The sequence below is a fragment of the Bos mutus genome, chromosome 23 (genome assembly GCF_027580195.1).
Source record: "Bos mutus isolate GX-2022 chromosome 23, NWIPB_WYAK_1.1, whole genome shotgun sequence".
NCBI lineage: Eukaryota > Metazoa > Chordata > Mammalia > Artiodactyla > Bovidae > Bos > Bos mutus.
This window is the reverse complement of record NC_091639.1, coordinates 42676213-42699777: the sequence shown is the minus strand read 5'-3', so window position 1 is coordinate 42699777 and position 23565 is coordinate 42676213. Positions and strand designations below refer to the sequence as shown.

General features: G+C 40.6%; 1 long non-coding RNA gene across 1 annotated transcript; it reads left to right on the top strand.

Moving 5' to 3' along the window:
• The first annotated feature begins 9578 nt into the window (after positions 1–9578).
• On the top strand, positions 9579–22970 carry LOC138984903 (uncharacterized). The gene is made up of 4 exons (XR_011462146.1): positions 9579–9824; positions 10029–10163; positions 12702–12893; positions 22302–22970. It is a non-coding gene; the product is annotated as an uncharacterized lncRNA (long non-coding RNA).
• Positions 22971–23565: the final 595 nt, after the last annotated feature.

Here is a 23565-nt window from a genome sequence, read left to right as displayed (position 1 = left end):
CCAACAGCGCAAAAAGGCCCCTACTGAACTGAAGCCAGCATTTGCCCATGACATACCCAACAATGGGTTGGTGTCCCAAATGTGTAATGAACTCATGCAACTAAAGCAGAAAAGCACAACCCGGTTAAAACCTGGGCAGAGGACCTGAAGCAACACTTTCCCCCAAGATGCACAGATGGCCAACAAGCACATGAGAAGGCGAGCAACTTCACTAATCATCGCAGAAAGGCAAGTCAGACCCTGATGAGACACCACTCATACCTGTCAGAACGGCCGACGAGAGGACAAGAAGTAACAAGCGCTCATGAGGGTGCGGAGCACAGGGAGCCCACATGGACAGCTGGCAGAAATACTGGTGCCATCATTGTGGAAAACAGCATGGAGGTCCCTCAAAAACCTAAAAATAGAACTATCATGCTGCTGCAGCTGCTAAGTTGCTTCAGTTATGTCCGACTCTGTGCGACCCCATAGACGGCAGCCCACCAGGCTCCCCTGTCCCTGGGATTCTCCAGGCAAGAACACTGGAGTGGGCTGCCATTTCCTTCTCCAATGCATGAAAGTGAAAAGTGAAAGGGAAGTCGCTCAGTCATGTCCGACTCTTAGCGACCCCATGGACTACAGCCTACCAGGCTCCTCCGTCCATGGGATTTTCCAGGCAAGAGTACTGGAGTGGGGTGCCATTGCCTAGGACCCAGCAATTCTAGGTCTTTATTTGAGGAACATGAAACACTAATTTTACACACTTCTATGTTCATTGAAGTACTATTTACAATAGCCAAGATTGGAATCAACCTAAATGTGGATCAATAAATAGATGAAGAAAAAAGATGTGGTACATAAATATACAGCAGAATACTCCTCAGCCATAAAAAAGATGAAATCTTGCCATTTGCAGCAACATGAATGGACCTGGAGGGTATTACACTAAATGAAATGTCAGAGAAAAACAAATCCCATGTGAGTTTATATAGGGATCCACATAGGCAGTGACAAAAAAAATATGGACAACAACAAAAAACAGAAATAGAGTCACGGATACAGAGAACAAACTGGTGGTTCTGAGAGGGCGAGGGGCTGGGAGGGCGGATGAAATCAGTGGAGGAGATTCACAGGTACAAACTGCCAGGTATAAAGTAAATAAGTCACCCGAATGTAACGTACACGTAGGGAGTATAGTAAAGACTATGGTATCAGCTATGTGTGGTGACAAAGAGTAACGGGTCTTATTGCAGTGACCATGTCATACACACAGATTTGGATCACTGTCGTAAACTGAAACGAATGTAACATTGTGTGTTAATACACCTCAATACAAGAATAAAATACAAAGTGATTCCAAATGCATCTCTATTGCAGGGCAGCAATGGAGATGCAGAGAGAACAGACTTGTAGACACAGGGAGGAAGGAGAAGGTGGGAAGAATGGAGAGGGTAGCTTAGATACATATTCACGAAAAGACCCTGATGCTGGGAAAGACTGAAGGCGGGAGGAGAAGGGGACGACAGAGGATGAGATGGCTGGATGGACATGAGTTTGAGCAAGCTCCGGGAGTTGGTGATGGACAGGGAGGCCTGGCGTGCTACAGCCCATGGGGTCGCAGTCAGACACGACTGAGCGACTGAACTGAACTGAACTGAACCTTATGTAAAATAGTCAGTGGGAATTTGCTGTGACTCAGAGAGCTCAAACCAGGGCTGTGTGACAACCTAGAGGGGTAGGACGGGGTGGGAGGCGGGAGGGAGGTTCAGGAGGGAACCTATATATATCTCGGCTGACTCATGCTGATGTATGGCAGAAACCAACACAGTATTATACAGCAATCATCCTTCAATTAAAAATAAGTAATTTTAAAAGGCCATTCTAATTCATAATTCTGATAATTATTGAGGATGTACATAATTTTGTATATTTATTGGTCATTCATATTTCCTTCTTTTGTGAAATGCCTATTCCCATCTTTGACCATTTTCTCTTGGATTGCTATGAACTATTCTGAATATAATCCTATGTGAATTATGTGTGATACAAGTAAATCTAGTTTGTAGCTTTTGGTTTTCTCTCTTTAAAGTGTATTTTGATGGAAGTTTCTAATTTTAATATGGCCAGATTTATTAACCTTTCCTTTATTTTTCTGTTTTCAAGTATTTGTGTGTGTCTTATTTGATAACTGTTTTCCCATCTTGAAGTCATACAGTTAATTTTTTTACATTTTTATCTGAAAGTTTTAATGTCTTGTCTCTAACATTTTTTTTTAATTATTTAATTAGTATACATATGTTCCCCATCCTGAACCCTCCTCCCTCCTCCCTCCCCACACCATCCCTCTGGGTCGTCCCTTGCATGTGTGTTAAATTGTTTCAGTCATGACCAATTCTTTGTGACCCTATGGACTGTAGCCCCCCAGGCTCCTCTGTCCATGGGATTCTCCAGGCAAGAAATACTGGAGTGGGTTGCTGTGCCCTTCTCCAGCAGATCTTCCCAACCCAGGGATCAAACCCATGTCTCTTATGTCTCCTGCATAGGCAGGCAGCTTCTTTACCACTAGCACCACCTGGGAAACCCTTTTAAACCTTAGTTCTTCTGAAATATATTTTTACATGTGATGAATGTATATTCAATTATTTCAGTGTCTTTTATTTAAGAGTACATCTTTTACCCACTTGAAGTGAATGCCCACTCTTCATATATTGGTACCAGGGGACCTGATGCTGTCTTTCTATTCTATTTTATTGGTCCAGTTGGCTACACACATACCATCATCAGTAGTGCATGCTCTTAACTACAGTGGCATTGTAATATCTTGTTACATAGTTGAGAAATCCCCTCAACTTCCTCTTTCTCTTCAGTGGTATCTTGCTTCTTCTTAACCTTTTTCTACTTTATTTCATTTAGAATCAGTTTGTCTACATTCCATGGGACTTCCCTGGTAGCTCAGCCAGTAAAGAGTCTGCCTGCCATGTAGGAGCCGCAAGAGATGCAAGTTCGATCCCTGGGTCCAGAAGATCTCCTGGAGGAGGGCATAGCAACCCACTCCAGCATTCTTGTCTGGAGAATCTCATGGACAGAGGAGCCTGGCAGGCTCTAGTCCATAGGGCCCCAAAGAGTCAGACACAACTGAACCCACTTAGCACCCACATTCCATGAAATACCCAATAGAGACTTTTTTTTTTTTTTTTTGAGGAATTGCATTGAAGTTGTAGATCATACAGGGGAAAACTGACATCTTCTAATATTGAGGCTTCCTAACCATGATTATGGTATATCTCTCCATTTCCACGGGGCTTTCAATATTTTTAGTTTCCCCCATTTAAATCTTGTATGTCTTTTCTTTCTGAGAATTTATTTCTAGTTCCTGTAAATTTGTTATTAAATGAGACCATTTTATCACGTCCCACTTGTTTGTTTTGAAAGTGCAATTGATTTTTGTGTGTATTTATCCCACCGCCTGGCTAAACTGTTATTTATCCTTATATCTTAGATTTGGGGGTATTTTTCCTGTAGACAGTCATACCATGTATGAATAATGAAGATTTGTTTTTTCCTTTGCTACCCTTCTAACTATATTTTTCCTTCTTTCCTTCCTTTTGGCTGTTGTTAAAACTCCTGAATTCTCTCCCTAAGGAACTCCATTTTCCATTTCACAGTATAACATTTGACTCTCTAGAAGGGTCTACCTCTTTTTAACTCAATGCCAATGATAGGATTTCAGTTCTTAGCCTTAAGACGCAAGTGACAAAATTCTCTGTAAGATAATTTAAAAAAGATGTTCTTTTCTTCTCAGGAAGCTGGGGAGAACAATGAATACATTTTTAACATAAATCTGTCTTTGTAAATGCTATATCTAACAAAGATAATTTGTCAAACCCTTAGACCTCAAAGACTTTGGACAAGATCAGATCAAATACCCCTTAACCTGTAAGTTTGAGCACCCATCTTTCTTAACAGTGTAGAGAGCCCTAGTGATATTGTTAACATCTCCATCTGCAGGAAGTTAAAATTACTTGATAATTTTTTTCTGTCAAAAAAGAGAATAACTTGCATTTTTCTCTTCTCATACACAGAATAAAATGACTCTACTGGACTTTATATTAAACAAAGAATGAGAGACTGTTGAAAGACTGAACCAAGCAGAAAGTAGAACCATAAGGTGAGTGATTCTATGCTGAGCCTAAAGATGAGCCCACAGTAATAACAAGAAGAAAAGTTTTTAATCCTAAGAAATCAGGTAAGACAAATCTCTGTTTGGGCTTCAATGGGAGTCTGCCCAGTTCTGTGATCTTTCCCCAGATATCTCAAAACTTTGTCACTCAAGACTCATTTGTACTAAAAATCCAGAGCTATTAGAAAGTAAGAGAATTACAGGATTTTCTTTCATTGTTGATTTTTGTCTAAAGATTTTTGCCAGATGTCACAGGTGTGGGTCCAGGTGGAATCTCATCTGTGCGTGACTAGTTGAATCACGCAGGCATTCCCAAACTTGAGTGCGTAGAAACTCTCTGTAAAGTGGGTTAAAATGCAGATTCCTGGGTCCTGTATCCGGAATGTCTGATGCAGAAGGTTTGAGTTCAGACAAAAGAATTTGCATTTTAAGTACATCTCTGGGTGATGAAGGTTCTAGTCTGAAGACCACATGTTGAGAACTACTGGAGTAGAAAAACACCTGTAATTCCAGCATACGTTCTATATTCATTTTTCTAAGTTGGTTGTGCTCTAAATTCATCTGATTCCAAGTGAGTGATTCTTTGTGAGAAATGAGGCTGAGCTGGAGAGTGTCTCCATGGAGAGGCCTGAGAACAACCCAGCCTGGGTTAAGTCCATGCTGCAGAGCACAGAGGTTGCAATCGGTGGTTATTCCTCAGTAAGACACCCACAACCCACCACCCCAAGTTTTTATTAAGGAAACATAAGGAAGCCATGTGCTTTTTTTTCTCTTCTAGATGTATGCGTTTTCTTCTTTTCCTTGGCAGGAAAACACTATTGTACAATCTCCAGCTTTCCCAAGAAGTTAATGATTTCTCCTTTATTAGAGTGTGAGATTTATTTTCCCTGTTGTGAAAGCCCACGTGAGCCATGTGTTTAGGATGTTTGTATCTATATTCATGGATGAGACTGACTTATTTTCCTTTCTTGTACTGTCTTTGTCAAACTTTTAGAGTAAAGTTTACATAAGCCTCCTACAGGGCTTCCCTGGTGGCCCAGTCAGTAAAGAATTCAGGAGACATAGATTCAGTCCCTGGGTTGGGAAGATCCCCTGGAGGAAGGCATGGCAACCCACTCCAGTATTCTTTCCTGGGGAATCCCCAAGAACAGAGGAGCCTGGCAGGCTGCAGTCCATAGGGTCGCAAAGAGTAGTACATGACTGAGCACCTAAAGCACAGCATAAGCCTCCTAAAGTACGGGATATACCCTCCTTTAATATTCTGTACGAATTTCTATAGGATTAGAATTGCTTTTTCCTTCATTGTTTGGTACAACTTTGTTGTTATTGAGTTGCTAAGTCATGTCCGAACTCTTTTGAGACCCCATGGACTGTAACCCGCCAGGCTCCTCTGTCCATGGGATTCTCCAGACAAGAATACTGAAACAGGTTACCATTTCCTTCTCCAGGGGATCTTCCCAACCCAGGGATTGAACCTGCATCCACCCGAGTCTCTGCATTGTAGGCAGAGTCTTTACCACTGAGCCATCAGAGAAGCTCTTGGTACAACTTACTGGTGTAGCATTCAGGGTTTGAGTTTCTTTTGTGCAAAGACATTCAACAATCAATTTAATTTTTCCTACACGATTATTAAAACAAAGAATTCAATGCAACTGAAAAATGATGAGTTGATCACTGTGTGGAACCTCCACCCAGAGCTATTTTCAGAAAGAAATGGCAGAGTCCCTTAACATTACATGCCATGTCCTGAAGGAAGGTCACTCTGACTCAGGGCTCCTTTCCTTATAAATGAGTCTAAGGGTGGTGGGGGAGGGCTCAGAGGGAGAAGGCTCTCAGTTACCTTGTTTGGGGTTGTGTTTTTCTTTGCTTTGCTTTTCTTAATTTTATTTACATATAGTTGATTTACAATGTGTTAATTTATGCTGTACAGCAAAGTGATTCAGTTTTATATATATGTAGTATTCTTTTCCATTATGGTTTATCACAGGGTATTGAATAAAGTTCCCTCTGCTATATAGTAGGACCTTGTTGCTATCCATCCCATATATAATAGTTTGCATCTGCTAATCCCAAATTCCCAATCCATGTCCCTCCTGCCCCCAAACGCCTTAGCAACTACAAATGTGTTCTTTATGACTGTGAGTCCCTTTCTGTTTTGTAGAAAGGTTCATTTGTGTCAGATTTGAGATTCCACATGTAAGTGTGGGGCGGGGGGGAGTTGGGGGGGTGCTAAGTCGCTTCCGTTGTGTCTGACTCTGCAATTCTATGGACTGTAACTTGCCAGGTTCTTCTGTCCATGTGATTCTCCAGGCAAGAACACTGGAGTGGGTTGCCATGCCCTCCTCCAGGAGACTTTCCCAACTCAGGGATCAAACCCGCATCTCCTGCAGCTCCTGCCTTGTAGGCAGATTCTTTACCACTGAGCCACCAGGGAACACCCCCATCTCCCCCAACCTGCACATAAGTGATACGTGGTATTTGTCTTTCTGTTCCTGACTCACTGGGTCCATCCATGTTACTGCTGCTGGTTTACTTTGGAAGCAAGGGCACCAGGAGTTCAGTTCATGGAGAGGGATCAGTGCTTTACAAACTTGGAAAAAAAAAAAAAAGTTTTGTTTAGGACTCCCCTGGTGGTCCAGTGGTTAAGAATGCACCTGTCAATGCAGGGGACACAGGCTCAATCCCCGGTCCGAGAAGATCCCACATGCTGTGGAGCAAACTAAGCCTGTGATCCACAGCTATTGAATCCACATACTCTGGAGCTCATGCTCTGCAACAAGAGAACCCACCGCAATGAGAAGCCATGCACCGCGGGGAGAAGGCCCAGGCACAGCAGTGAGGGCCCAGTGCTGCCAAAAATTAATTAATTAAACATTTTTAAGTATTTACAAAGAAGCAAGTTTTTTAAATATATTCACCTGTTGATACACACAAATATATTTAACTGAAGCATTTCACGAAACTGTAGTTACACTCACTATCTGTGGTGCAGGTTGCTACTTTCTATTCCACTGTATTATATTCCATTCCACTAAATATATAGTTATAGTATATTTATTTCATATAGGGCTTCCCTGGTGGCTCAGCTGGTAAAGAATCCGCCTGCAATGCAGGAGACCCGGGTTCGATTCCTGGGTTAGGAAGATCCCCTGGAGAAGGAAATGGCAACCCACTCCAATATTCTTGTCTGGAGATACAATATTACTATATATTTTATAAATATCTATATAGATATAGATATATATAGATGGCGCTAGTGGTAAAGAACCCGCCTGACAATGCAGGGGACCTAAGAGACCAGGGTTCGATCTCTGGGTCGGTAAGATCCCCTTGAGAAGGGCATGGCAACCCATTCCAGGATTCTCGCCTAGAAAATCCCATAGACAGAGAAGCCTGGCGGGCTAGACAGTCCATAGCTGTCGTTCAAAGAGTTGGACACGACTAGAGCGACGTTAGCACGCCCATATATTATATATAAAACATATACAAATATTACATACATTTACATTACTTACCCCATTCCACTAATAATACACATACACATACATACAGGCTTTCAGCGCCGTGGATGAGGCTCGGAATGGATCCAGGAGCGTGACCCGCGCTGGGCATTCCCAGGACCCACCTTTCCACATCCGTGGTGCCAGTGACTCCAGGTTTCTCTCTTCCACCCGCCCACGGGGAAGATTCCAGCCTTAGTCAAGATTCGCACTGATCAAGTCAAAGGCAGGGAATTTCCTTTCTGAGTTCCCATTTCGTGCTGTGGCATCTGGAACCCGATAACTACTAGAAGTGCCCGTCCGGCTCCTTTCATGGGCCCTGCCGCAGGGGCGAGCAGGTGCGTGGGGAACCGCGCTGAGGCCGAACAGCCCCGGTCACGGCGGGATGGCGCTCCTCCCGGGAGAGCGGAGAGCAGCCCTGCCTGGTCCAAGCGGGAGGGTGGGGCTCTGTGCCCCGGGCCGGGAGCTGAGCTGTGACTGGCGTTCCAGAGAGCCAATCATACCCTCCGACCCGAGCGGGTGGGGCCCGAGTGCGCCAGGCGCGGTGACTGAGAATCCTCCCGGCCCGGTGCTGCGGTTTCACCAGCCCCGGAGGAGCGCCCCGGGAGTCCCGCTTCTCCGCGCCTCAGACAGCGCTCCTTAAAAGTTTGCACCTGGGCCTGGAGACTGGACAGAAGCGGAAGCTGCGTCTCGAGAGCCCAGGCTCCGTGGGAGATTGCGAAAAGTCCTGGAGCGCCTGGCTGGAGGAAAAGGGTATCCGTTCGGTGGCTGGCACACGGCTACAGAGCGCGCAGGAGATGCTTATAGCGGGTGAATTTGGGGACGGTGATTGTAGCCCCCAGGGATCACCTAAGTAGGGTTCAATTCAGTTCAGTCGCTCAGTCGTGTCCGACTCTTTGCGACCCCATGGACTGTAGCACGCCAGGCCTCCCTGTCCATCACCAACTCCCAGAGCCTACTCAAACTCATGTCCGTCACATCGGTGATGCCATCCAACCATCTCGTCCTCTGTCGTCCCCTTCTCCTGCCTTCAATCTTTCCCAGCAGCAGAGTCTTTTCCAGTGAGTCAGTTCTTCGCGTCAGCTGGCCAAAGTACTGGAGCTTCAGCTTCAGCATCAGTCCTTACAAGGAATATTCAGGAATATTCAGGATTGATTTCCTCCACCAGAGTCCTCCCCTCCTCGGGCAGGTTAGCAATTGTTAACCTGCCCGAGGAGGGGAGGACTCTGTGGTGTAAATCTTAAAAAAAAAAAAAAAAAACCATTATGGACATAATTGCTGGCCTTCTCTTCCCTGGTGCTCTGGTTATCAGAATGGAGATTGGATAATATAGAGGAAAAGCTTTAAAAAAAAAAAAAGTCTATTGAATTTGTTACAATATTGCTTCTGTTTGAAGTTTTGAGTTTTTTGACCCTGAGGCAGGTGGAATCTTAACTCCTCCACCAGGTATCAAACTTGCATCCTCTGCATTGGAAGGTGAGGTCTTAACCACTGGAGCACTGGGAAATCCCTAGATGGAAAACTTGAGTGAGGATGCCAGATCTGTTTACCCTGACTTGTGGGTTTCCCACTCAAGTCGGTGAGTTACACGATCTGCCCCCGCTCTTACTCCAGGGCCAGAGATGGTCACTCACAGGTGTGCTGCAGAGAGCAGGGAGCTGTCTGGTGTGAGGCAGGCAAGTCCAGCTTGGTAGAAGGGTGTGGCCAAGTGGCCAAGTAGCCACTCGCTGAGGGGCCAGAATGTGCAAGTGTGTTCCCAGCGCTGCTTGTGTGAAATGAGGGAAGGTGAGAAGCTGCTGAAAACTCAGCCTCATGGGCAATCCAAGCAGCAGTCAGGACGGAGGACTGCAAAATCCGCAGTCCAGGTTTTCCAGATGTCCCGGGGCCCGGTGGCAGGCTTCCAGCAGGCATAGCCAGGCTCTGTGGGCTGTGCCCCGTGCCTGGTCTGCACTCAGACCTCCCCTGCTTACTCAGACAGCTGGGGGAGCTGAGCCAGGGGCCTGAAGAGGGACCAGAACGGGACCCAGGCACCCGAGGAAGGGTTCTCCTGTCTTCAGGAGATCCTCTCCAGGAATCTTCTTCTCCACTTTGTCAACAGTGATTCCAAGGGAGGAAACCAGGTGCCAGCCTTGGTTAAAAACAGAAGCAAACCCCGAAACCTCTAGGTGAGCATGTGTGGGTATGGATGGTGCTACAGCTGGCATGCCGAACACTCAGAAGGGGACATCTACCCCAATTAGAGAGGAGGAGAATTGTAGAGCAGAAGCAATGGTGTGGCCCCCAGACAGAGGGTCCACTGGAGGAAAGTCACTGCTGCAGGACAGACCTCTAAGACAGTCTCTGTCCATCTTCCCCTCCCTTGTTTCCAGACACCGCCCTCGGCCTGGTGTCCACCTTTTTATACTACTTCAAAGAGAAGACTGACGGGGCTGCTCCAGGACGTCACAACCTCCACTCCACCCTGACCCCACAGGGCCATTTTCTCTTCACAGAAATGAAAAAGGGTAGGATCTTCATCATGGGGAAAATAAAGGGGACGGATTCAAATCACATGGGAAAGGGAAAACTGGTTCTTTGCTGTGGGGAAGAGTTACTGAGAGTTTAAGAACAGTCTACTGAGCAGAAGGGAGCCTTGGTGGTTGGTCATTGATGGTGCGGGGAGGCCTTCCAGAATACCAGGGGTTTCAAAGCTCGTGTGTCTTATTGTCTCTTTCCTCAGTTTGAGTGGACTTCCTGGCATAGAACTGAGAAAAAGGTCCCCTCCTTCCCGTCTCTGCTGACGCGGAGGTTCCTTCCCCAGTTGCAGGTCTGTGTTCCTATCACGGTAACACAGAGAGAGTAGAGTTACTTAGTGCTCGTCTATCCACCTCGCTCCTAAAAGAAATGTGAAACATCTTCCCACTTCGGGCTGAAGTGGACCTGAAATTCTCAGCATGGATTCAAATAGTTGCAAAGAAAAGAAATTTCAGTATATTATATATTTACATTAAACTGTCATTCACTCCATCACATGTCCAGTGGAATCCATGTACCGTAATGATTGACACCCATCATTAATTTTTGAAATGCGCAAGCAACCCCTTCCTTACCAGTTGGAATTTTTACTTTGCTCCTCCTCCTTTTTCCTTTGAATTCCTATTTTCATTGTACTGTCCCCTATAGAATTGTTTTTGAATTCTCCATGCTGGCTGCATCCTAATGTAATATGTTTTTGTTCTTGGAAATCTTTTCTTGATCCAGCTATTATGTTTCTTTGCAGTAAAGTACATTCTTAAAATGAATTTTCAGTTTTCTCTGCTAAGTGCTTAAAAAGTCCTGTGGATTAAAATAATATTACAATTATTAAAGATACACAGTTGCTCAAAACAATACAAATAATACAGGTTATGGTAAATAAAAATATAAAAAGTAGAGGGAACTTTCTGGTTTTCCAGTGGCTAAGACTCCACGCTTGCAATGCTGGGGCCCCAAGTTCAATCCCTGGTCAGGGAGCTAGATCCCACATGCTGCGACAAATGTTTACCTGCTGCAACCAAAAGATCTCGTGTGGGGCATCTGAGAACCAGCACAGCCAAATAAATAAATAAAAATGAACTTTAAAAAATATACACAGAACAATGTCTATAAAGATTGACATATATAAAAAGTATGTTTTAAAAGTAAAATTTAACCAAAATGCATCTCTTACTGAGATGAACAGGAGACTTATTTTCCCAGCTTCATGTTGATGAAAGTTACTTACCGATTGTGAGGCCAGGTTCGGTATGATTTCTGTTCCTTAGGAAAAAAGTTTACCATCGAATAACTAAATAATTTTGTTCACATATAGAAGTATGGGGAACAGAAAAAATATGGGAGTGGGAAAGAATCTTCTTGAAGCAACTTCACCCAATTTTACAAATTTTCTCTTAGTTAAATGCCAAAAACTCACATAGCAAGCTCTTATTAAATGCTATTTTTAATAGCCTCACAACTCAAACTTAGAATTTTTCTGCAGTTTTGTTGAAGCAAAGAATTAGAAATTACTTGATTTGCAAAACACATACATAAGGTTTTATCACTTTCTCAATGCCAAAAAGGCTTTACACATGCTTGTAGAAATAACTAATAATTATATGTTAGCCCTTCACTGAAGAGACATCTTGTTTGTGAAACTCAAATTACATGAAAATGGGGTTAGAAAGAAACAAGTGCACAAAATTGAAAATGAAAATTCAGTAGGTTCTGAATAAAGACTTTTTTTCCACTTTTTAATGTCATCTGGAAATGCATTTATAATGAAAAATATGGCACAGAGGATACTTTAACATGTGTATATCCTTTTATTTCATTGTCAAAAATGATGTTTTATAATTTTTCACTTGACAAATAAAAAACAGTGAGGCAACATCCAAGATGGAGAAATTAATCCAAAATAAATGAACCTGCGTTTTTAAATTTAAGGTATCACATCTAAAATTGTATTTGGGAACATTTTGTTTTATATTTATTCATAAGTGGCTTTCTGCTTTTAAGATCACCATTTAATTTACTTAATGAAAATCAACAGCAAAATGAAAAGAAAGTATTAGGTCATCAGTGTGTTACAGAAATCCTATCCCTGATTGCTGTGTGCATTATGTAAAGCAGAATTCACAAGATCTTTTCATCAGATTAATGTGAATCTGGTCAGTATATGATAATAGATAAATGAGCCAAGAAATAACAGTCTATCATAGACCAGAACCCAAGCAGAAAAATGTATTTCTACAATCCAGTAATATTTGGTAGAAGTTAAAACATTTCTCCTATGAGTCTGAATAAGTTTAAGAAAATATATATTAAAGTACCCCGGATACGTGTTTCTTTTACTACAACATGTGGTGTCGATCAGTCAGAAATGAATGTTGAGACTTTTGCCTTCACTGCCTCGAAATCATGCGAACTAAGCAAGTGAAGTACCGGTGAGATATGAGTGAGTCTTTGTTAGCTTAGACTGCTTTGCCGCAAGTTACTGTTTCTTTCCATGGTTTTATAAATTACATATCCTAATCTTGAAACAGGTAAGGATTGGAACCTTGCCTTGAGTTTGTCACTTGAATGAAATCACCACTACGATCAGTATTTCTTGCCAATGCCAAGGAGCTATTCATTCTTTATCACTATCAGAGAGGAAGCATCAAAATCATCAGATGAAACTTTTCAGCATCCCAGCTTCTCCACTGAGAGATTACATCACTCTGGAATATTGTAAGGTAGGCCAAAGCTCCTTTTTTTTCTAATGCCACCTCACCCTTAACACAAGGTTCCCACTCAACCTGAAGCATTATTTATCCTTTTTAATTGAATAGTTGATTTACAATGTTTCAGGTGTAAAGCAGAGCGATTCAGTTACATACACACACATACATATTCTTGTTCAGATTCTTTTCCATTAGAGATTATAAAATACTGAATATAGTTCCCTGTACTATGCAGTAGATCCTTATTATTTTATATATAGTAGTATGTATCTGTTAATCCCAGATCCCCAATTTGTCTCTCCCTACCACTTTACCCTTTGGTAACCGTACGTTCGTTTCCTATGTCTGTTAGTCTAATTCTGTATTGTAAATAAGTTCATTTGTATCATTTTTTTAGTTTCCACAATGTAAGTGATATCATATGATATTTGTCTTTGTCTGACTTACTTCACTTAGTACGATCATCTTAAGGTCCATCCATGTTGCTTCAAATGGCGTTTTTTCAAAGTATTATTGACATCTGAGGTTCAACAATTCTTCACTGTAGGGGGCTGTCCCGTACCATGTAAGATGTATAGTGTAGCATCCCCCCACCTCTGCCCACTAGATGCCAGGAGCACCCATCTCCGACCCCAGAGACAACCAAAAATGTCTACAGATACTGCAGATGTTTCCTGGGGAGCAAAGTGTCTCAGGGTCATTGCCCTTAACAGAAATAAGACATGAGACAAAGAAGACACAGCGCTGCAATGAAAGAAGGCTTCACGGATGCAGGTTTTGAATTGTCCTTTCCTTTAGTACTCAGGTCAAAGTACTGTAGTTATACTTGGGATAGGTAAGCTGTATGCCTTTCTTGTGTAAAGTGAGAGGAAAATTATTATGAAAGGGGCAGTGGGAAAGAGTAAGAGCAGTAAGTACTGTTACAGTCAATGTGCGGGTAGGTGTTGGGCATCTAGATTCCCTTACAATTTTCTATTCCTGCTGCTGCTGCTATGTCGCTTCAGTCGTGTCTAACTCTGTGCGACCCCGTAGACGGCAGCCCACCAGGCTCCCCTGTCCCTGGGATTCTCCAGGCAAGAACACTGGAGTGGGTTGCCATTTCCTTCTCCAATGCATGAAAGTGAAAAGTGAAAGAGAAGTCGCTCAGTCGTTTCCGACTCTGTGTGACCCCATGGACTGCAGCCTACCAGGCTCCTCCATCCATGGGATTTTCCAGGCAAGAGTACTGGAGTGGGGTGCCATTGCCTTCTCCTTTCTATGCCTAGGTACCCAGAAATACAAGGACCCCAGTTTAAAGACAGCTACTCTTGGAGCCTGGAACAAATACCAGCACAGACACAGGGCCATGATGGATAAAGCAGAGCAAATAAGTTCTACCTTCAACACAGGAACTTCTGGGGTTTTTTCCTCTAAGATGAAACAAAGAAGTACCAATTCCCTAATGTCCATGTCCTAAACACTTACGGAGGTTTTCACCTCTGACTGCCCAGCCGTTCAACACACGTGGTGTAACCCACACATACCACACCGATTCCGCCCTTGGTACCAAGTAGAATGTGAAAGCATCCTTGGCCTTTAAAAACTTTAAGTGTTTTGTGAATAGTTATGACAGTCCAGTGAATATTATTAGTGAATCTTTGAATTCCCAAAAAAAAAAATTCATTGTTTTTAGACAGATTTAAATATTTTACGACATCTCACAAGGACATTTCTCAAAACATGGTGAGAAATGATATGCACTGACTTTAAGATAATTACATCTGAGGAGGGAAAAGAATGGTGGAACTTAAGTCAGTCCATAAGTATGATTCTATGTTTTCTGTGTGTTAGAAATGTTTAATATTAATTATAACAATGTAAAATGTACTCTAGATCCCTCTTGCTGCCAATTATAGAATTCTACTCTTCGGATCAAACTTCTTATTCTCATAATCCATGTAGAGATGATAGAATAAGTTTTAATTCTGTCTAGTTCTAATGGAATCAAGTATTATTAATTATATCTGGTTCTTTGGGCAAGTAACAACTGATTTTCTTCCTATACTTAGTATTTCTTAAAATCCATTTACTGATTTTAATCCATTTAATAAAAATCCATTTAATGATTTTTATTTTATTTAAACTGTTATATATTTAGACATAAAGACTAAAAAACATCCATTGCCTGAACACCCAGGTTTATTAAATCTTAATATTTTGCCTTACTTGTTTCAAATCTTTTTTAGGAAATCAATGACTGTTTGTATATTTTGGAAGCTAATCCCTCATTGGTCATATTTGCAAATATTGATATTTTCTCCCATTTGTAAATAATGTGACCAACGAGGGATTAATTTCCAAAATACCCAAACAGCCTATACAGCTCAATATAAAAAATCAACCAACCCAATCAAAAACTGGACAGAAGATCTAAATAGACGTTTCTCCAAGGGAGAAATACAGACAGCAAATAGGTACATGAAAAAATGCTCAACAGAACTAATTATTAGAGAGATGCAAATCAAAAGTACAATGAGGTATCACCTCACACTGGCCAGAATGGCCATCATCAGAAAGTCTACAAATAATAAACGCTGGAGAGGTGTGGCAAAAATGGAACCCTCCTACACTGTGGTGGGAAAGTAACTTGGTACAACCATTATGGAGAACAATATGGAGGTTCCTTAAAAAACTTAAAGTAGAATTACCATATGATCCTCCAATCCCATTCCTGGGCATATAACTAGAGAAAAGATACCTGCACCCCAGTGTTCATTGCAGCACTGTTTACAATAGCCAAGACATGGAAGCAACCTAAATGTCCATCGACAGATGAATGGATACAGATGTGATATATATAACTTACAAGGAAAGAGAATCTAAAGAAGAATAGGTAGATGGATATATAGGTATTATATATATATATATATTTTGCTATTGTTGTTCAGTAGGTAAGTCGTGTCCAACTCTTTGCAATCCCACGGACTGTAGCACACCAGGCTCCTCTGTCCTCCACTACCTCCCGGAGTTTGCTCAAATTCATGTTCATTGAGTCAGTGATGTTATCTAACCATCTCATTCTCTGCCGCCCTCTTCTTCTTTTGTCTTCGGTTTTTCCCAGCATCGGGGTCTTTTCCAATGAATCTCTTCATATCAGCTGCCAAAGTATTAGAGCTTCAGCAAGAGTCCTTTCAATGAATACTCAGGGTTGATTTTGTTTAGCACTGACTGGTTTGATTTCCTTGCAGTCCAAGGGACTCTCAAGAGTCTTCAACAGCACAATTCAAAAGCATCAGTTCTTTAGGATTTGGCCTTCTTTATGGTCTAACTCTCACATCCATACATGACTACTGAAAAAACCATAGCTTTGACTAGACGGACTTTTGTCAACAAAGTGATGTCTCTGCTTTTTAATATGCTGTCTAGGTTTGTCATAGCATTTCTTCCAAGGAGCCAACGTCTTCAAATTTCATAACTGCAGTCACTGTTGTTCACAATGATTTTGAAGTCCCCCAAAATAAAATGTCACTGTTTCCACTTTTTCTCCTATTTGCCTATCTATTTGCCATGAAGTGATGGGACTGGATGCCATGCTTTTAGTTTTTCGAATGCTGAGTTTCCAGTCAGCTTTTTCCACTCTCCTCTTTCACCCTCATCAAGAGGCTCTTTAGTTTCTCTTCGATTTCTGCCATTGGAGTGGTATCATCTGCATATCTGAGGTTGTTATTTCTCCTGGCAATCTTGGTTCTAGATTGTGATTCATCCAGCCCGGCATTTTGCATGATTTACTCTGCATGTAAGTTAAATAAGCAGGGTGTCAATTTACAGCCTTGTCAAACTCCTTTCCCAGTTTGGAACCAGTCAGTGGCTCCATGTCTGGTTCTAACTGCTGCTTCTTGGTCCACATACAGGTTTCTCAGGAAACAGGTAAGATGGTCTGGTACTCCTATCTCTTAGAATTTTGCATGGTTTATTGTGATCCACACCGTCAAAGGCTTTAGCATAGTCAACGAAGCAGAAGTAGATGTTTTTCTGGAACTCTTTTGCTTTCTCCATGATCCAACAAATGTTGGCAATTTGATCTCTGGTTCTTCTGGCTCTTTGAAACCTAGCTTGTACATCTGAAATATCTCATTTCATGTACTGCTGAAGCCTAACTTGAAGGATTTTGAGCATAATTTTGCTAGCATGTGAAATGAGCACAGTTGTACAGTAGTTTGAACATTTTGGGGCTTCCCTGGTGCCTCAGATGGTAAAGGATCTGCCTGCAATGCAGAAGACCGGGGTTCGATCCCTGGGTCAGGAAAATCCCCTGGAGAAGAGAATGGATATTCACTTTAGTATTCTCGCCTGAAAAATTTCATGGACAGAGGAGCCTGGCAGGCTACAGTCCGTGGGGTCGCAAAGAATCAGACACAACTAAGCAATTAACACACTTGAACATTCTTTGGCGTTGCCCTTCTTTGGGATTGGAATGAGAACACCTTTTCCAGTCCTGTCACCCTGCAGAGTTTCCCAAATTGGCTAATATATTGAATGCAGCACTTTAACAGCATCATCTTTTAGTATTTGAAATAGCTCAGCTGGAAAGCATCATCTCAGGATTTTAAAGAGCTCAGCTCCACTAGTCTTGTTTGAAGTGATGCTTCCTAAGTCCACCAGACTTCACACTTCAGGATGTCTGGTTCTAGGTGAGTGACCACACCATCGTGGTTATCCAGATCATTAAGACCTTTTTGTTTAGTTCTTCCATGTATTCTTGCCACCTCTTCCTAATCTCTTTTGCTTCTGTAAGGTCCTTACCATTTCTGTCTATGGTGCCCATCCTTGCATGAGATATTCCCTTGATACCTCCAATTTTCTTGAAGCGATCTCTAGTCTTTATCCATTCTATTGTTTTCCTCTATTTCTTCACAGTGTTCATTGAGATAAGAAGGCCTTCTTCTTATCTCTCTTTGCTATTCTCTGGAACTCTGATCTCTGAGTATATCTTTCCTTTTCTCCCTTTCTTTCACTTCTCTTCTTTCCTTAGCTATTTGTATAACCTCCTCAGACAACCATTTTCCCTTCTTGTGTTTCTTTCTCTTGGGAAAGGTTTTGGTCACTGCCTCCTATACAGTATTACAAACCTCTGTCCTTAGTTCTTCAATAACTCTGCTTCCCAGTTCTAATCCCTTGAATCTATTCATCACCTCCACTGTGATTTGATTTAGGTCATACTTGAATGGCCTATTGGTTTTTCCTACTTTCTTCAATTTCAGCCTGAATTTTGCAATAAGGAACTTATGAGCTGAGCAACTGGCAGCTCCAGGTCTTGTTTTTGCTGACTGTATGGAGCTTCCCCATCTTTGACTGCAAAGAACATAATCAATCTCATGTCAGTATTGACCATCTGGCGATGTCCATGTGTAGAGTTGTCTCTTGGGTTGTTGGAAAAGGGTGCTTGCTATGACCAACGTGTTCTCTTGACAAAACTCTGTTAGTCTTTGCCCTGTTTCTTTTTGTACTCCAGGGCCAAACTTGCCTTTTATTCTGGGTATCTCTTGACTTCCTACGTTTGCATTCCAATCCCCTATGGTAAAAAGGACATCTTTTTTTGGTGTTAGTTCTCGAGGGTGTTGGTCTTCATAAAACCGATCAGCTTCAACTGAATTATTGTGCTGTACACCTGAAACTGACACATTATTGTAAATCAACTATACTTCAATAAAATTAATTTTTTAAATAAAAAAAAAATTTCACAGTGTACATATACACCTACCTTAGGAACAGGATTCAACAGAACTATACCTAATTTCTTGGTGATGTCATGTTTTACTGTATAGTCGTGGTCTATAAGTTAAGGTATATTTGAAAACCCAGTGCCTTCAAATTGATACATATTCTGGAGAAAGAATAATAAAGTAGAATAAACATGAAGACATTGCTTCAGCAATACCACATTCATCAATAAATTAAGTTCCATTTAAGAAAAACTATGGTTGCACAACAACATGAAGATACTTAAACACTAAACACTACTAAACACTTAAAACTGGTTAAAATGGTAAAAATAAAAATATATAAAATATTTATTGTTATATTTTATTTATATATATATTATATATATACAAAATTCCAATGTGTTACCTTTGCATCAAGAAATTAATTTTCATAAAGACTAAATATAATTCATATTACTTTTTAAAAAGAAAAAAGATAAGAAAAAGAAAACTTTACAAACAGATCTGGAATGCATTTTGTGAAAATGATAGTCATTTAACTTAAGGAATAAGAAATATATGCATGCATGCATATATGCTGCATTTCATAAAATTTTCAAGATTAAAAATAACTTTGAGGAAGTATATCCAATATAGTAATAAATACCTTAAGAATAAAAAAAGGAAAGAATAAAGGTAAGTAAACACAAGTGTCTGTCTTAAAGGCAACTACAGAAGAACAGAATCAGTATGTATATTTTTTAATCCAGCAGGAAAAAAAATCAGTCTATCAAACTGAAAGCAAAAAAAAAAAAGGGGGAAGAAACAATGTAGAATAAATATAAAGCATGAGATGAATTGCAAAATAAGCCTTACTATGTCAGCAGTCACCAATCAAAAAGATAGATCTTCTCATAACGGAGGAAGTAAAAAGACCAAAATATGGGTTATTCACATACAAATACTCCTAGAGCAAGAAGACACATAAAGATTGAAATTAAAAGTAGGAAAAAGATTAACCAGGTGGCAAATATGACCCCCCCAAAAAAAACTGGGCAATAATTACACAACAAAATAGAATTCAAGTTTTAATAAAACTGTGTAAAGGAAAAAACAAAATGTGTTTATATAATTAAAAAGAAACAATAGACCCAGAAGAGTATCATAAATATATATATAAAATTTAAAATTCAGCCTCACAATTTATAAAGCAAGCACTAAAAAAACTACAATTAGAAGCTGTGGGTCTTTTTAAATTGCAGTTGGAGATTTTAACAAATCCCTGTCAAAATATGGAAGTTAGAAAATAAACAGATCTTAAATAGCAGAATATCAAATTATTCAGATCTCAATAAATAAGAAACTGAAGAGCTCTTCCAGATTATAAATGACTAAAGAGATAAGACAACTTGAGAAGTCCCTGGCAGTGCAGAGGTGAGGACTCCATGCTTTCAATGTGGGGGGTGGGGAGGTATAGGTTCAATCTCTGGTTGGGGACCTAACATCCCCCAAAGCTGTGTAGCCAAATTAATTAATTCATTAAAAATAAAAAAGAGGTAAGACAACTTACTGAAATGCATGATTCTGGATTGCAGGGCAGAAGGTTGGGGATGGGAGACTTTGAGGATCTTTATTGGGAAAATTAGTGAAACTTGAATATGCACTGTGGATTAAATAATAGTATTACAACAAAATTAAAATATCTTGGATATTATTATTATTATGTAGTTATATAAAAGAATATCCTTGCTGTTAGGAAATACACTGAAATATTTAGTAGTAAAGAAACATCTGTTTCAACTTAATCTAAAATATTAGGAAAAAATCTTAGAGAAAGGGGCAGAAACAGGGGAAAAAAAAAAAGCAAATATGAAAAAATGTTAAAAAACTTGAATCGGGAGGAAGTGTACATAGGAATCTTTGTACTATTCTTATAACTTTTCTGTAAGTTTGAAATTACTTCAAAATAAAAAGTTTACACTTTTCATAAACAACTTTCAAGTTAAAATTATTAAGAATAATTCAAACTGAATAGAAATTAAATCAGTACATGTCAAAATATGTTAGATAAACTAAAGCAGAACTTAAAGATATTTTTTACCTTTAACTATACTTATCAGGAATAAAAAGATGTGAATAAAATGAGCTAACCATTCAACTCAAAACTTAAGACGGAGCTTCCCTGGTGGTCCAGTGGTTAGGAATCACACCTGAGAATGGAGGGGACATGGGTTCAATCCCTGGTGTGGGGAGATTCCACACGCTGCAGAAACATGAAGCCTGTGAGCCCCGACTACCGGGCCTCGAGCCCTAGAGCACATGCTCTGCGACAAGAGAAGCCCCAGCACTGCAGCAAAGAGAAGCCTCTGCTTGCCGCAACTAGAGAAAGCCTGCACGCAGCAGTGAAGACCCAGTGCAGCCAAAAATCAATACATGTTTTTTTAAGATGACTAGAACAAACCCAAAGAAGGAAGGAAATGATAGAGATCAGGACAGAGATTAGTGAAATAGAGAACAGAAAGCAATAAAGTTATTAATGAAAACAAAAGCCGGGTGTTTGAAAAGATACATATGTACCTTGTTCCAGAAAACAGAAGAACAAAATCTGCTCACCACATTGTATAAAGGAATTTTTACTGCAAAAATAAGTAAAGAAATAAAAGAAAAACAAATTTTATGTCCATCTTTATAAAAGTAAATATATACCCTAAGTAAAATATTATCTAAATAAAACCAACATTAATATGTAATTATAGGGTGATCAAACAGGGTTTATCACAAGAAGGCAAAAATGGTTCACATCAAAAATCTCTCAATATAATTCACTATGTTCGGAGATTAAGAGGGGAAATATATATAATGAAATAAATCAATCCTGGGAAACTATTTTTTTAATTTCAACATCTATTTATGATTTTTTTTATTTTAAAAAACTCAGAAAACTAGGAATAAAAGAAAACCTACTTAATTTAGTGAAGGTTGTACTCAAAAACCTACAGAAAGGAGTTCTGTTTCTGGGAGGAAGAAATAGATGTATATTTCCTACTCCTCCTGCTAAGTACAGCCAAAAACCCCAGGCATCATATATAAGACAAACATAAGACTCAGAAAGGTAGAGATAAGAAGGCAAGCCATCTAGAAGGCCAAGATCTGAGGACTGGCCACACCATCCATGGGACGATACAGCAAGAAGGTACCATCTGCAAGCCAGGGAGAGAGTTCTTACCAGAAGCCTGTCATTCTGGCAGTCTGAGATCAGAATTGAGAAACTTAATTTCTGTTGGTTAAGCCACCCAATCGGAGGTATTTTGTTATGGCAGCTCAAGTAAATGTGCATATCAATAATTACGTTAAATGTAAACAGTCTAAATACATCAATTAAAAGAGATTGGAAGAGTTGACTTTTAAAAAGGTGTACCAAAGATATGCTAACTACAAGAAACTCAGTTCGAATACAGTCATACCTCATTTTGTTGCACTTCACTGCGTTGCATTTTGCAGATATTGTGGGTTTTTTTTTTTTTAACAGATTCAAGGTTTGTGACAACCCTGCGTCAAGCAAATCTATCAGCATCATTTTTCCAGCAGCATTATTTTTAAATTAAGATACATACATTGTTCTGTTAGACATAATGTTTTTGCACATGTGATAGACTATGGTATAGTGCAAATGTGAATTTATATGCACTAGAAACAAAAAAATTGTGACTTGCTTCATGGTGATATTGTTTTATTGCAGTGCTCTGGAACCAAATGTACAATATCCTGAGGTATGCCAGTATGTTAACAAAGGTCCCTCTGGACAAAGCTATGGTTTTTCCAGTAGTCATGTATGGATGTGAGAGTTGGACTAGAAAGAAAGCTGAGCGCCGAAGAATCGATGCTTTTGAACTGGGGCGTTGGAGATTTTTGAGAGTCCCTTGAACTGCAAGGAGATCAAACCAGTCTGTCCTAAAAGAAATGAGTCCCGAAAGGACTGATGCTAAAGCTGAAACTCCAATACTTTGGCCACCTGATGTGAAGAACTGACTCACTAGAAAAGACACTGATGCTGGGAAAGATTGAAGGCAGGAGGTGAAGGGGACGACAGGTTGGATGGTTGAATGGCATCACCAACTCAATGGACATGAGTTTGAGTAAACTCTGAGAGTTGTTGATGGACAGGGAGGCCTGGCATGCTGCAGTCCATGGGGTCGCAAAGAGTCGGACACAACTGAGTGACTGAACTGAACTGATGCCAGTACAGCAATATGCATGCATGCTAAGTTGATTCAGTTGTGTCTGACTCTTTGAGACCCTACGGACTGTAGCCCACCAGGCTCCTCTGTCCATGGGATTCTCCAGGCAAGAATACTGGAGTGGGTTGCCATGCCCTTCTCCAGGGGATCTTTCCCACCCAGGGACAGAACCCAAGTCTCTTATATCTCCTGCATTGACAGGCAGGTTTTTTTTTACCACTAGCGCCACCTGGGAAGCTTCACTATAACCAAACTGGTAGGCTAGAAGTAACATTTGCAAATCATATATCTGCTAAGGGATTAATATCTAGAATCTATTTTTTTTAACTTACATGATACATGTGGGGTGTCTGGTTTATTCGAATAGTCAGAATTCTCACCAAGGAGCAGAAACTTACTAGCTGGGAGCTGTGGAGCTGAACAGGGCAGGAATGTCCAAGTATCAGAAAATAAAAGGAGTTCAGCTCAGCAGCCAGGGAAGCGTTGGGGCCAAGCCAAGCCTCATAGAGCTCAGCCCCACTCATGGCTTCAGCAATATCCAGAATCTAAAAGCCACTACAATATTGTAAAGTAATTAGCCTCCAAATAAAATAAATAAATTTTTTAAAAATTCCTATAACTCAACAACAACAAACAAGACCATGCACAAAAACAACTAACAAAATGGGCAAAAGACTTGAACAGACACATCTCTATAGATGTGGCCGACAAGCCTATCTAAAGACGTTCTACATTACTCCTCATCAGAAATGTGTAAATCAAAAC